At 37.8% G+C, this 14,325-nt stretch overlaps 1 protein-coding gene and 1 long non-coding RNA gene across 4 annotated transcripts in view; one reads left to right on the top strand and one right to left on the bottom strand.

The window, feature by feature from the left end:
- Window positions 1-14,325, top strand: part of LOC129418617 (uncharacterized) — a 35,405-nt gene that overhangs the window by 3,644 nt on the left and 17,436 nt on the right. The window lies entirely within an intron of this gene.
- On the bottom strand, window positions 2,832-9,836 carry LOC129426547 (uncharacterized). Of its 2 annotated transcripts, XR_012357612.1 has the most exons (6): window positions 9,704-9,836; window positions 4,966-6,667; window positions 3,709-3,799; window positions 3,569-3,619; window positions 3,224-3,291; window positions 2,832-3,140 (listed from the first exon to the last, which is right to left on the bottom strand). It is a non-coding gene; the product is annotated as an uncharacterized lncRNA (long non-coding RNA). The 2 variants fall into 2 exon arrangements; XR_012357613.1 differs by lacking the exons at window positions 2,832-3,140; window positions 3,224-3,291 and adding an exon at window positions 3,392-3,476.

The following is a 14,325-nucleotide window of genomic DNA, read 5'->3' as shown; positions in this document are numbered from 1 at the left end:
AATCTAAAACACGCCTGTTTATAATGCCAGTAGGTGCCGCTATGACTGCAACTGAATATTGCCATGTTGATGTGTTCAGTCCAGGACTCTTATCAATCATGAAATGTTTGGGACAGACTGGACATTGCATAATCATTGTAAACATATCACTTCCTGTTGCCAGCTGGTGGCGCTATAACCATAAGTGACTATTGACATGTAGATGTGTTCAGGTCAGGACTCTTATAGAGCTTTTCCATTGCATAGTACCCCATGGTTTATTTTAGTTTGGGTCGGGTCAGCTCACCTCACTTTGGCTTGGTTAGCTTTTCCATCGAGTTTGGTATCACTTCGCAGTGGGAGGGATTATAGGCGTGTAGTTATATTTGCGCTGCCTACTGCTGTGACATCATACATGTAAGAGTGTCGTTGTACATTCCCATACATTAACAGAACAGACACAAATTTTAACATCGAATCAAATCCTTCGCAATTAAGCATCACAGAGGCCTTAAGATGACACTCACCAAATATGATCCGACAAAAACTGTAGGAGGAGTTTGTTAAAGTATGACTGCTGGAAATGAGAAAAACTGAGCCAAAATCTGAGAAATAATGAAAAATAGCTGACTTCTTGTTTGGTGTAGGGCGTTGCTCCAAGAGACTTTTTTGTAGGGCTTGTAATAATACATGAGCATACCGAAATTCGTACATGTACATTAAACACAGACCAAGGGCTGCTTCCTTGAATATTTAAAAGTGGCGCTAAAACATGTTCCTTCAGGTTGCCAGCAGGTGGCCAGAATGGTTTGTTTAAACATTGTGCACAGTCAGTGGCTCAGACACTTAGCTGATTTTTAAAACCTGCAAAGCCATTTACAGCGCTTATATTGTTATGTCACATGTCAGCTCTTATACTTTTCTACATTATTTGGAGTTGGTAATCAATATTGCACAAAGATTTGTGATCCTATCTAGTGGGCCGGTCTGGGCCAAAATGCTAGGGCCAATTTTTTGTCCCAGTCTAGCCCTGAATGTACAACCCCAAATCAGAAAAAGTTGGGTAACTGTAAAAATTGTGAGTAAAAAGGGAATGTAATAAGTTACAAATCTCATAAATGTATATTTTATTCACAGTAGAATATAGATAACAAATCAAATGTTGAAAGTGAGATATTTTGAAATGTCATGCCAAATATTGGCTCATTTTGGAATTCATGAGAGCTACACATTCCAAAAAAAAGTTGGGACAGGTAGCAATAAGAGGCCAGAAAAGTTAAATGTACATATAAGGAAGAGCTGGAGGAGGACCAATGTTTAGGAATAGGAATGTTGTCCCATTCTTGTCTAATACAGACTTCTAGTTGCTCAACTGTCTTAGGTCTTCTTTGTCGCATCTTCCTCTTTATGATGCACCAAATGTTTTCTATGGGTGAAAGATCTGGACTGCAGGCTGGCCATTTCAGCACCCGGATCTTTCTTCTACGCAGTCTTGATGTTGTAATTGATGCAGTATGTGGTCTGGCATTGTCATGTTGGAAACTGCAAGGTCTTCCCTGAAAGAGACGACGTCTGAATGGAATCAAATGTATCTAGAACTTGGATAAACCTTTCAGCATTGATGGTGCCTTACCCCAAACCATCAGAGATGCAGGCTTCTGAAAAGATCGCTAATAACAACTTGGGTTGTCCTTGTCCTCTTTAGTCCGGATGAAATGTTTTTCAGTTTTTCAAAAAGAACTTCAAATTTTGATTCGTCTGACCACAGAACAGTTTTCCACTTTGCCACAGTCCATTTTAAATGAGCCTTGGCCAGGGAAAACGCCTGTGCTTCTGGATCATGTTTAGATATGGCTTCTTTTTTGACCTACAGAGTTTTAGCTGGCAGCGGCGAATGACACGGTGGATTGTGTTCACTGACAATGTTTTCTGGAAGTATTCCAGAGCCCATGTTGTGATTTCCATTACAGTAGCATTCCTGTATACGATGCAGTGCCGTCTAAGGGCCCGAAGATCATGGGGATCCAGTATGGTTTTCCAGCCTTGACCCTTACGCACAGAGATTGTTCCAGATTCTCTGAATCTTAAGATGATATTATGCACTGTAGATGATGATAACTTCAATCTCAATTTTTCTCTGAGAAACTCAGAAAACTATTTTTCGCCGCAGCATTGGGGGAATTGGTGATTCTCTGCCCATCTTGACCTCAGAGAGACACTGACACTCTGACAGGCTTTTTTATACCCAATCATGTTGCCAATTGACCTAATAAGTTGCAAATTAGTCTTTAAGCTGTTCCTTGTGTGTACATTTACATTTTCTGGCTTCTTATTGCTACCTGTCCCAACTTTTTTGGAATGTGTAGCTCTCACGAAATCCAAAATGAGCCAACACCTGGCATGACATCTCAAAATATCTTACTTTCAACATTTAAAATGTTATCTATATTCTACTGTGCATAAAATATAAGTTTATGAGATTTGTAAATTATTCTAATACTTTTTTACTCACAATTTCTACAGTGTCCCAACTTTTTCTGATTTGGGGTTGTATGTGACAGACCCTAAATACCATAAAATACAGATAACATGTACATTTGGCACTAGTGAGCAAGAAAACAGTTAAATTTCTATAAGTTTGCAGTCGGACCATTATATTTAATGATATTTGCAAATTAGAATAGCTTGTGATTTGTATAATTTAATAAAATTACGGTTTATATATATTATATACGATATAGTTTAACAATATATGTGTCATAAATTATAATACTATGTAACGTGTACCATGGCTAAGGGCATAAATATATATATATATTAGGGAAAGAAAACAGACATTTGGGAGAAACATGTTGATAAAATGTAAGAGTTTTATTAGCATAGGAAATATAAACAAAAAGTTAAAAATAGCCAGAGGTTATGTTCTTGAGATCACATTTGGCATCAAATGTGTTTATTTTGCCGTCTCGAACACACAGTGTCACAGCTGCAGCTTAGCACACAGATTGCTGAGCGCCTGGCTGAAAAACGATGAAGATCTCACAATCCACCCGACACTCCATCAACAACATTGCCTTCTTCATCTAACATCATGTTAGCAGTGATTTCCCTTCAGAAGCCCACTTTGGCCACAGCCAGTACACTGGGTTTGACTCCAAGAGCTGAAAACAAAAACATGTACATCAGTACAGTTTATACTAATGCAGAAATAAATAAAACGGACACTAATTTTAATCTTTCTTACCCTCTTCCTCCTCTGGTGACTCCGTGCTAGGGCCACACCGGTTAGCTCTGGTAATGTCTTGCAGGCCACTAGAAACAAGTTATTGGGTTTTTTAAAAGCAAAGATAGACACAACATAACTATACAGAAATAGCCAAAAAAGAAATAACAATGAAAATTACCAAAGTCATTTTTTCAAGGCCTTCAATTCCAAGCTTGTAGCCAGTGCTCCCACTAAATCTGAGGTGACCTTATTATTATGTGGTGAACTTAATCTATAGAAGCAAAATGTATTGAATTAAAACAAATGTGTTTATTTGCTCCATAAACAACAGAATGCATTTTAGGCTTTATCTGTCATTTATACCTTTGCTCTTGGTGACAGTGCCTCCAAGTTGTGTAGCCGACAGACTGCCTTCTACAATATACAAGTAACAATACTTTGTTACCTAACAGATTCTATCAAATTAAAACATGGGTTATTTCATTGAAGGAATTTAAACTTACCACAGTTTTAGGATTGTGCAGCTGTCCTTTTTTCTTCAACTCAGTTGAGCAGTTGTTTGATTCGCATTGAGAGTGCTTTACTACTTGTTTTCTTCAACAAAAAAAATGACACAATTAACAAGACTTACCAAATTAGAAACATTTAATAATGTAATTCAAATCAAATTGCACAAAGATAAATAATAAACATAATATTATTAATCTTTATTTCCTGTTGATGTCCTCACATCCCTGTCTCTGACTGGTTTGGATACTGGAATAGACAGACAGACGGATAGACAGAAAGACAGACGGACAGACAGAAAGATTGACAGACACAAAGACAGACGGAAAGACAGAAACACGGATGGACTGACGGACAGACGGAGAGACAGACAGACAGAAAGACCGACGGACAGAAAGACAGAAACACGGATGGAAAGACAGACAGACAAACAAACAGACAGACAGACAGAAAGAAAGACCGATGGACAGACAGACAGGCAGACAGACGTAAAGACAGAAACACGGATGGACTGACGGACGGAGAGACAGACAGACAAACAGACAGACAGAGAGATACATAGATGGGCGGAAAGACAGACAGACAGACAGATAGATGGATAGATGGACAGACAGACGGAAAGACAGACAGACGGAAAGGCAGAAAAACAGATGGATGAACCGACGGACGGACGAGGGAAGAGACAGACTCACAGACGAATGGAGAGACAGACAGATAGACGGATGGACGGACAGACAGATAGACGGATGGACGGACAGACAGAAAGACCGACAGACAGGCAGACGGAAAGACAGAAACACGGATGGACTGACAGACGGACAGACAGACAGACAGACAGACAGACAGACAGACAGACAGACAGATACATAGACGGGCGGAAAGACGGATGGACTGACAGACGAACGAAAAGACAGACAGACAGACAGACAGACAGAAAGATAGATAGATGGACAGACGGAAAGACGGATGGACTGACGGATGAACGAAAAGACAGACAGACAGACAGAAAGATAGATGGACAGACGGAAAGACAGACAGATAGACAGACGGACGGAAAGACAGACAGAGGGAGGAAGGCAGAAAAACAGATGGATGGACGAACGGGCGGACGGACGAGGAGACAGACAGACAGACAGACAGACAGACAGACAGACAGACAGACAGACGGACAGACAGACGGATAGATAGATAGATGGACAGACGGATAGACAGACAGACAGATAGATAGCCAGATGGATGGATTTTCCACATACCGTTCATTATTGTTGCACCAGAGGCTCCAACAGCTGTGGTCACCCACTGTCGATCCTGTAGCGTCTATCTCCAGATCTTTAAGTCTGTATGTCAGTCGTGCTAGAGACTCACATCACCGTGGACACCGTAATGGAGTTCCACGGCCGAGTCTGTAGCATCTTCTTCGTAGATCTTTTTAGTCGTGCTAGAGACTCACGTCACCGTGGCCGCCATCAGGGAGTACCATGGCCGAGTCTGTAGCGTCTTTTTCTCAGATCTTTTTAGTCAGTATGTCAGTCATGCTAGAGACTCATGTCACTGTGATCGCCGTCATGGAGTACCACGGCCGAGCCTGTAGCGTCTTCTTCGCAGATTGTTTTAGTCAGTATGTCAGTCGTGCTGGCTGAGTCTGTAGCATCTTCTTCATAGATCTTTTTAGTCATGCTAGAGACTCACGTCACCGTGGCCGCCGCCATGGAGTACCGCGGCCGAGCCTCTAGCATCTTTTTTTGTGCATTGCTTTAATCTGCATGTTAGTCGTGCTAGCAACTAACCGCGGCCGAGCCTCTAGCATCTTTTTTGTGCATTGCTTTAATCTGCATGCTAGCGACTAATCGCGGCAGAGCCGCGGCCGAGCCTCTAGCATCTTTTTTGTGCATTGCTTTAATCTGCATGTTAGTCGTGCTAGAGACTCTTGTATCACCGTCAGCGCCAAACCGGACCACCGCGGCCGAGCCTCTAGCATCTTTTTTGTGCATTGTTTTAATCTGCATGCTAGCGACTAATCGCGGCAGAGCCGCGGCCGAGCCTTTAGCATCTTTTTTGTGCATTGTTTTAATCTGCATGTTAGTTGTGCGATGGATGGATGGATGGATGGATAGATGGATAGATAGAGAAAATTAAGGGGCTTAGCTGGAGTGGCTGTGCTAGGCCCAACCTTTGAAGGATAGGGAATGCTACCTTACATCTGGTGCCTCTAGTAGCTACAAAGGGGAGAAAAGTGCATCTCTTTCACTACACTTGTTGACTATTTAAGGCTACCCAGGTGGAACCCACAGACAAGGCGCTTCCCTGAGCACGCAGCCAAGAGCGCTTGGCCGTCTGCCCTCCCCACCTCGACTGCTCAACAGTCACGCCTCTAACACAGCCGGGCCGCACTCAAAAGTGTCACCCACCAACTGGCACAGCCACTAGGGCCTTTATGTCAGTTGGCACGGTTAGCGATTGGAGTGCCCGATGGCAGAGGCCACACTGCATATTGCTGCCTAAGGTGCAGAAAGAGCGAGCTACCACAGCACCCCGACTGTACAGACTCGAGTCAGTTCAGCGGGACAAGCCTTATGGAGAACTCACCATGTAGAAGCCTTTGATTCATCTAACAAGTGTTAGCTTACAGAGAAACACATGGGCTTATCGACGCTGAACCAGTTACATCGTACGCAAATCGCTAGAAATGGGACTTATTGGGCTGGATTATAATCATAGTAAAGAATTGTACAGAAGAACAATTGTTAGACACTTAAGACTGACCGCTAGTGTTAGTGATAGATAGATAGATAGATAGATAGATAGATAGATAGATAGATAGATAGATAGATAGATAGATAGATAGATAGATAGATAGATAGATAGATAGATAGATAGATAGATAGATAGATAGATAGATTTTCCACATACCGTGTGCTCCTTAAGTCATGCCTCTCTGAAATGCGTTGATTTTGTCTGCGGTGTGAAAGTGATTTTTATAAACTTAGTGCACCCAACTATAATAAACGCTATATCAGATTGTTTTTAACATGTATCCTAATACAGAATGTCTGTTTTATATTTATGTTTGAGTATTGTTGGGTTTGAATATTGTTGTAATGTTTTTTATGTTTTGTTTCACTTCAATTAGCCTATTATGAAAGACAGACTGTAATTTTAAATGTGTTGTAATGGATTGAAGGTCAGCATGATGGGAGAAATAGAGAGGGTCACACATAATTTTCGAGTTTAATTTAAGTTTAGTTTGCGAATTTCATTTCATATAATTTGTCTCTTAATTTTAATCAATGTTTTGTTGATAAATTTTGTGAATATAAATAAATAAGAACATTAAAAGAAACCCCGTGCAACTTATTGATGTGTTACAAATATGTTGTAGGGGGCTGCTAGAACAATATAAGACATTCACAAATACATTTTTGAAGGTTTCAAAATATTGTCTGGTATCGTTACCGGCAAAATAATCCAGATATGAATGTTTGCCAATATGCGCTAAAGGTATAGTAAGCTATTATTAGAGTAATACGTTATTTTATCCTTTTATACGCATGCCCAGTGTGTGTTAATGGTCATGTTTCGTGTATAGTGTGGACGAAGATATTTTTTTGAAATGCCAGTATAGACGAGGATCATTTTTATTTTAAAAATGCCTTTTTAAATTGCAGGTGCTTTCTAATGTAAACATGGCCTGTATAGCCCTTACTGTGGGTTCAAATTTAGCCATCATTCATCATCAATTTACCTCGTGTCAATGGACGCTGCAGTCAGAGGTCAGGTTAACCAGACATTTGCATTTGTGTTTTTAATTTGTTGTATTGATTACTTTGATTAATGTTTTTGTATTTGCACTTTTCGGCCAAAGGTTTAAACATGATAAACAAGTCTTCAATCAGTGGATTATAAAATTATGTGATTATAAACAGGGTTGCCAGATCCGCGAATCAAAACCAGCCTGATGGACATTCAAAATTAGTCCTAATAGGTTCAAATGAGTATTACATGTTGGGTTTTTTGAAGTAATTTATATATTTAATGTCTTTCTATCAATTCATTTTAGTAGTTGAAGGGAAATATAAAGTATTAAAGCATACAAGTCTTCACAGTACCTTTTAAGGATAGTCCTAGTCCTAGTCCAAGAAGACATTTGTTTGAGTTATCTCAACTAAAAATGACTTGCACATACAGATCTTAAAATATGCTGGTGTTAGGGGTGGGCGATAAACCGGTATGATAGTAATTACCGGTATTGTGTCACGCCACGATATGGATTTTGCAAAACCGTCAATACCGGCGTTACATATTTTAAATTCTATTTTTGCACTTATCAGGGTTCCCGCGGGGTGTTAAAAAACTAACCTTCAGAAAGTTATATCTAAGGCCTTAAAATGCCCAGATCTTCATCCTAGGACTTAAAATTTAACTTTCTGAATGTTATTTTTTTAAGACCCAGCGGGAGTTTACCCAAGTCTTAAAAGTCATACCTCCGAGATGCGCTGTCCACAGAAACACAAAACGAAAAGCTCTGATCGCACTTCAATCCATTTTTAATCATCATTTTTTAAGAGGATGCACATCATAGTGCACGCAAATCCTGTCAAAGGCTATATTTCAGGTGTTGTGATCTGTATACAGCGAGTTTGGCGAGAAACAAGCCCGTGGCTTACCTAAGCATTACCAGGTTCTGAAACATAAGAGGCCCCAGAAGCGAACAAAATCAACACTGCTTTATTGAAAATCAACATAAACAGTCGGGCTGTCGAGTCCCAAGGCACCAACAGCGCGTCAACACGTGTTATACATTTAGGAGGCTTTTTTTTACCTCACTGCTTTAAAGGTGTTACTCCCTTTTCACTCAGATCTGCTCTCTACTGCACTCTGCACGCGCTCTCCATATAGCGTTTGGAGGACGGAAAGCAAGAAATTACCGTAATAAACCATAATTTGCCAAAAAGTGCAATTTATCTTCTTTTAGGAACCATTCCTTTTTTGATAGCGCAATGGTTGAGGAGTTACGGTTAAATGAATAGCGCTTTCAGAGTCCTTTAGCGGATAACGTAAGCAAACACATACAAACACATTAAAAACAGCCTTAAATGGTAAATGTCGTTTTCTTAATGCAGATGTATTAATTAGAGAGGCTATTAAACAATACATAGTGCATATTTACGCATAAAAATGTATGAGTGGAGTGTTTTTGGCACTGTGAATCTGCTGGTTAATTAATGCAATAAATACATTTATTAATATAACTAACTTGTATTAGTAAACTGCATTTATTAATGTGTTCAGGGATTAATAATAATTTAAAGTGAGATGGCATCTCCCATCAGATGTTCATATTAACAACAAAAAGAAAATCTTGTTCTTTGTATATTTATAAATCAAACAGACACAAGATATACACAGCACACAGCTTTAAAGTTGTTAGATGTAGCGTAAAACATTGTAACATTGTAACATTGCACATAGCCTACCAACAAATGATCATACTAATTTCCATACTTTCATACTTCCCATATTAGTGACAATATGCATAAGAAGATGAGTCCACCCATCCACACACAATGGCACTTTTAAAGGAAAAAAATGGGAAAAGATAAAAAAAAATCATGTCTATGTCCAATGCCTCACTTAGTAACATAAGGCTAAAAATACACATACACATTTTGCCAGTAATTTAACTAAGGTTTACTACAGTGTGACCCCAAAATGTTTTATCTCATATGGCAACATACCGTAATACCGTTATACCGGCTGAAGAGTGAAAAATACCTTGATATGAATTTTTGCTCATACCGCCCACCCCTAGCTGGTGTTAACCTTCATTGGAATTTTTTTAGCCTAAACTGTCAAATGTGACCACTTAACTAACCAATAAACTTGAACTATTATTGGATTTTTTTCAGTCGTACAAAGTCGTTTTTGTGTGTTTGCAGTGAGGTTTTTTAACATGTATAAAATACTGATAAGACTATGAAACTGCACACTTACCTTTATAATGAGAGTCAAACAGGGCAGCAAAAAGGTCCCCGGTTGGAGCCCCAGCTAGGTCAGGTGGCCTTTCTGTGTGGGGTTTGCATGTTCTTCTGGTGTCAGCGTGGGTTTACTCCGGGTATACCGGTCTCTTCCTACAGTAAAAACATGTAGGTTAGATGAATTGGAGATGCCAAATTGCATTTGTCTTCATCACATGACTGTATATAACACATTCTTTACTTATTACAGTTTTTCTCAGTCTCTTTGGAGCATTTCTCAGATTAGAAATTAATTTTCAAAACATTTTGTTCAACTACGACATCGTCAAGTCAGTTGTGCACAACATAAAAGCAATTTCTCATTGTTTTGGACAAATCACAAATGCTTTAATACAATCATGCAGATTATTATACAATTGTTCAATATACAATTTCGCCATTAAAAATGGTAAAAAGGTGAATTCCTCACAGTTTTCATCAGAAAATATTGACACTAATTGTGTAGGTACACTTGGTATATTGACAACATTTGACTAAACATTTTGACTGTCTTGTTCATGAACATGGATTTGCTATTTTGATGGCACTAACATGTTCACTGACGTAAAAATTTACTTTTGAGAGATGAACAAGGATTTTGAACAATTTACAGGCTTTTGCAGGACATCCATAATGTTGTGCAGTACAGATTGTTCTGAGAAATGCACGCATACATTTTAAACACCAAAGCAACTGAGAAAAACTGTAATTAATGCACCATGAACTAACGAATAACTGTATTGACATTAACCAACATTAACAAGAATGAATGCCTGTTGAAAAACGATATTGTTAAAAGTTTGTTCATGTTAGTTAATGGATTTACTAATGCTAATGTTAAAGTGTTATCAAATATTCGATAAAAACTTTACTTTGACATTAAAGCATGTGAATTACAATGTTTTTACTTTGAAATGTAATAATTTTACTAACCTTTTATAATAAAAGAGAAGAGTTGAGAGAGATGAGAGTTTGGTGTTGCTCTTTGTTGACTGATGATGCGTCACGGTTGTCACGGCAACTCAGCTCTCATCTAGAACTTAATGCAGAAACACTCAACATTAATATACATTATAACAATACAACATAATTCACTATAGCACTGGTTTCATTGTCAATAGGACGAAGTCTCTTTTTTTAAATGGTTTTAAACATTTTTCCTAAAATTTTATAACACAATATTTGGTTATCCAATAGGACTTGAAAGGTGTGTCCCAAATCGCACACTTATGCACTATTCTAAGCCATTTTCTAGTATAATAGTGTAAGTAGTGATCACACTAAAATACTAAAAAGCTTAATTTAATATTTTTTATTTGAAAAAATATTTAGTTTAAACCTTCATATATTTACATATTTTTCATAATGTATTTCAGGGGTAATTTTGCAACCTATACAGCAAAAAAAAATTTGCTGGCCAAAATATAAATGTTTTATAAAAGTATGTTTAAAATATAAAATTATAAGTATATTTTTGCTGTTAAAATATAATTAATTTTAACATTTTCAAAACTTTTCTTCCATGCGATCTGAATATAAATGCTTTAAGAATGCATTTATTTTTAAATTACATTTCAAAATTTACAATACTGTATAGACCGTTTCAGCAGAAACAACATAAACAAGTGGCTGCATGTAGCTTCCGGTAAACTCCGCTAAGAATAAATAACAACAAAGTTCTTTAAACGTAGTTTATTTATATAACAAGCAAAAAAACAACACATAGATTACATAGGAAACCTAAACATTTGTTATTTTCGTCGAGGCATTTGTTCAAGAGATCAGTTAAGCAACTAGTCAGAGCATTAAAAAAACGAAACCGGAAGTAAGGTTCGGATCCAGACGTGTATCACGTGCTTCCAATGAAACCGTCTATATATACTATATATATATATATAATGGTGAAAAATATATTTTTGTAAAATATTCCAAAATATATTTCAGCAAAGTGTCGTCAAATTTTCAAGAAAAACTTTACTTTGACTTTTATAAGCATTTGGAGTTGAAAATATAATTCATTTTAACATATTCAAAACTTGTCTCACATGCAATATGAATATAAATGCTTTAAAAATAAATGTATTTTTAAATTCAATTTCAAAACATACAAATATATATATAATGGTGAAAAATATATTTTTGTAAATATATTCCAAAATATATTTCAGCAAATTTTAAGCGAATCTTAAAATATATATTGTTTTTGGCCGTATGGCTTTGCTTACGTAATGTAAGAGAGGCGGGTCTGTCAGATGCAGTAGGAGTGATGTTTACCTGTGGAGACAGTCTGACACTTACTAAAGGCATGTTGAACAAAATAAATAACAATGATATTACAAGAACAGTGTACAAATTGATCTTCATTGACTTGCATTGTACTACAGTATGAATTTGACGTCATTGCCCTCATCTGGAAAACGCTTACACTTCTGGGCCCGGTTCCCCGATAACGTTCACTCTTAGCACGCTAAGGCCTAGTCCACATGGACATGGGTATATTTATAACCGGAGTTTTCCCTAAAAAAAAATCCCGTCCACACGTGCTCGGTTTAAATTAAATATCCATCCACACGATAAAGCAAAAGCACGCTATTAAGCGCTGTCAAGAGCATGCCACACCAGCAGGCGGGGATATAACCCAAATCGTGTTCCGCAATATAGTGAGATAACTGATCATCTATCTGTATACATGTTAGAAGCCCTGTTAGCACAGTTATTATTAGCAAGATCGTCCGCTGCCATTGCACAGAATCATCAACAAAGCAGTCAGCGGCGCACAATCTTGACGTCAAACACAGTGGATAACGGCGCACACTCTGACTTCGCAAGGCAAAACCCCAGGTTTTACTCTCTACACGACACCACTGTAACCGGAATTTCTTAAAAAGCTCACCCTGGCCGGGGTTTCAAATATGCTCGGTTTCAGTGCCCTGATACTGCGGTTTCATGTGGACGAACGGCCGAACCACGTGAAAAAACTCACGGTTATAAAATACCCGTGTCCGTGTGGACTAGGCCTAAGAAGACTCAAAAAGATATATCTTACCAAAGTTGTTTATGTTCCTAAGTGTGTTCCCCGAAGTGTCTCTTAGGAAGCTTCTTAACACGCTGCCTCTAAGTTCGACATAACAAAGGCGCTGTCCCAAGTGAAAGTGCTGAATTATATGCGATCGATCTCTCGATTTTCCACTTCACGCGAAGTGCATTACGGCGTTAACCTGTTAGCTAGCACTTATATTTTTGAGCATTTTCTGAAAAACGACAACTCCAAACTAAAACATCTGCAGCTCTTAAACCCTATGGTCTATATTCATAATTCTGGTCTTGTTTGAAACTAGACACTTGACATATTGTTGCCTTATAGTCATAACAACTCAGAGTAGTAAAGAAACAGAGTAAAACAAGGTAAAATATACATTAAATTACTTCCGTTTTTCTTTAAATAACATTCACTTAGCAAAAAAGGTATGAAATGGTCATGTGAGACACCTGGGGACACCATATAGGTGAACTGAATGTCTGACCATGCTGTGATTCAAATTTGAGAATGATACTCCAAAAAATGTTGTTTCTGTGAGCTTTTATTTCAAAAAAGTCCAGGCGTCCTTTCAGAAAAAGTGCACTTGGAAACTCCAAATATACACATGATAACAATATGACATGATTATAAAAAGAAAATGAGTCAGGACTACATATTACATGATGTATATCAATTCAGAACTTCTCTGCCCACCAAAGCACATAGAAAACACTATTTCAGAAAAAAAATTTGCACATTATAACAAAATACTTGCTATTTTGAATGTGGTCGCTCATGAATGCACTCCAGATTCCAGTCCTCCTGTGTCAGCTGAAGTCCTGTTTTACATCACATCACACACACACACACACACACACACACACACACACACACACACACACACACACACACACACACACACAAAGCAAGAGAGGATTTTAGTTTGAGACAAAATTTAGAGACAAACAACAATTTGTATGATAAACTATGATGTAATATAAAGAAACATACTAAATATACACAAACACACACACATTACATGAATATGTTTATTTATAATTACAAATGTCTTATGTTTGCCAAATAACCTATATTTCTCATCTGGTAATACTCTTATTTTCCACCTCATATCTTATTTTCTAGTTTTTAGTTTGTATATTCTGTGCATTTGATTCATATAGCTATAAATATGATGCATTTATATAACATGTCATACAAAAACGAAACCATGTAAAACTCGTATATTAGTCATCTCCAGTGTTACTTTATAATCAAAACAGCTAACATGAAACAAGAAATGTAACGTAAAATAAATAATCAATAAAAGAAACCACTTACTTTATCCAAGCGAGCGCAGCTGAGCTCATAATCCGGTCCATCTCTCCTCGACGACGCGCTTTGTTTATATCCAGTCTTGCATTGTTGATCCGCGATCATGCTCTTTATCAACTTCTCCAAAACACTTTCAACACAAAAAAGTCATCTGCAGTCCACGATCCACAATGGAGATGTTATATCTAACATTTGAAGAGGTTTCTCAGCGGCTCCGGAGTGCCTAGCCGGCTGCTATGCTACCCAAA

This window comes from Misgurnus anguillicaudatus, chromosome 15 (assembly GCF_027580225.2).
Source record: "Misgurnus anguillicaudatus chromosome 15, ASM2758022v2, whole genome shotgun sequence".
Taxonomy (NCBI): Eukaryota; Metazoa; Chordata; class Actinopteri; order Cypriniformes; family Cobitidae; genus Misgurnus; species Misgurnus anguillicaudatus.
Note: the sequence above shows the minus strand (reverse complement) of the source record. Positions and strands in the feature narration are given on the sequence as shown.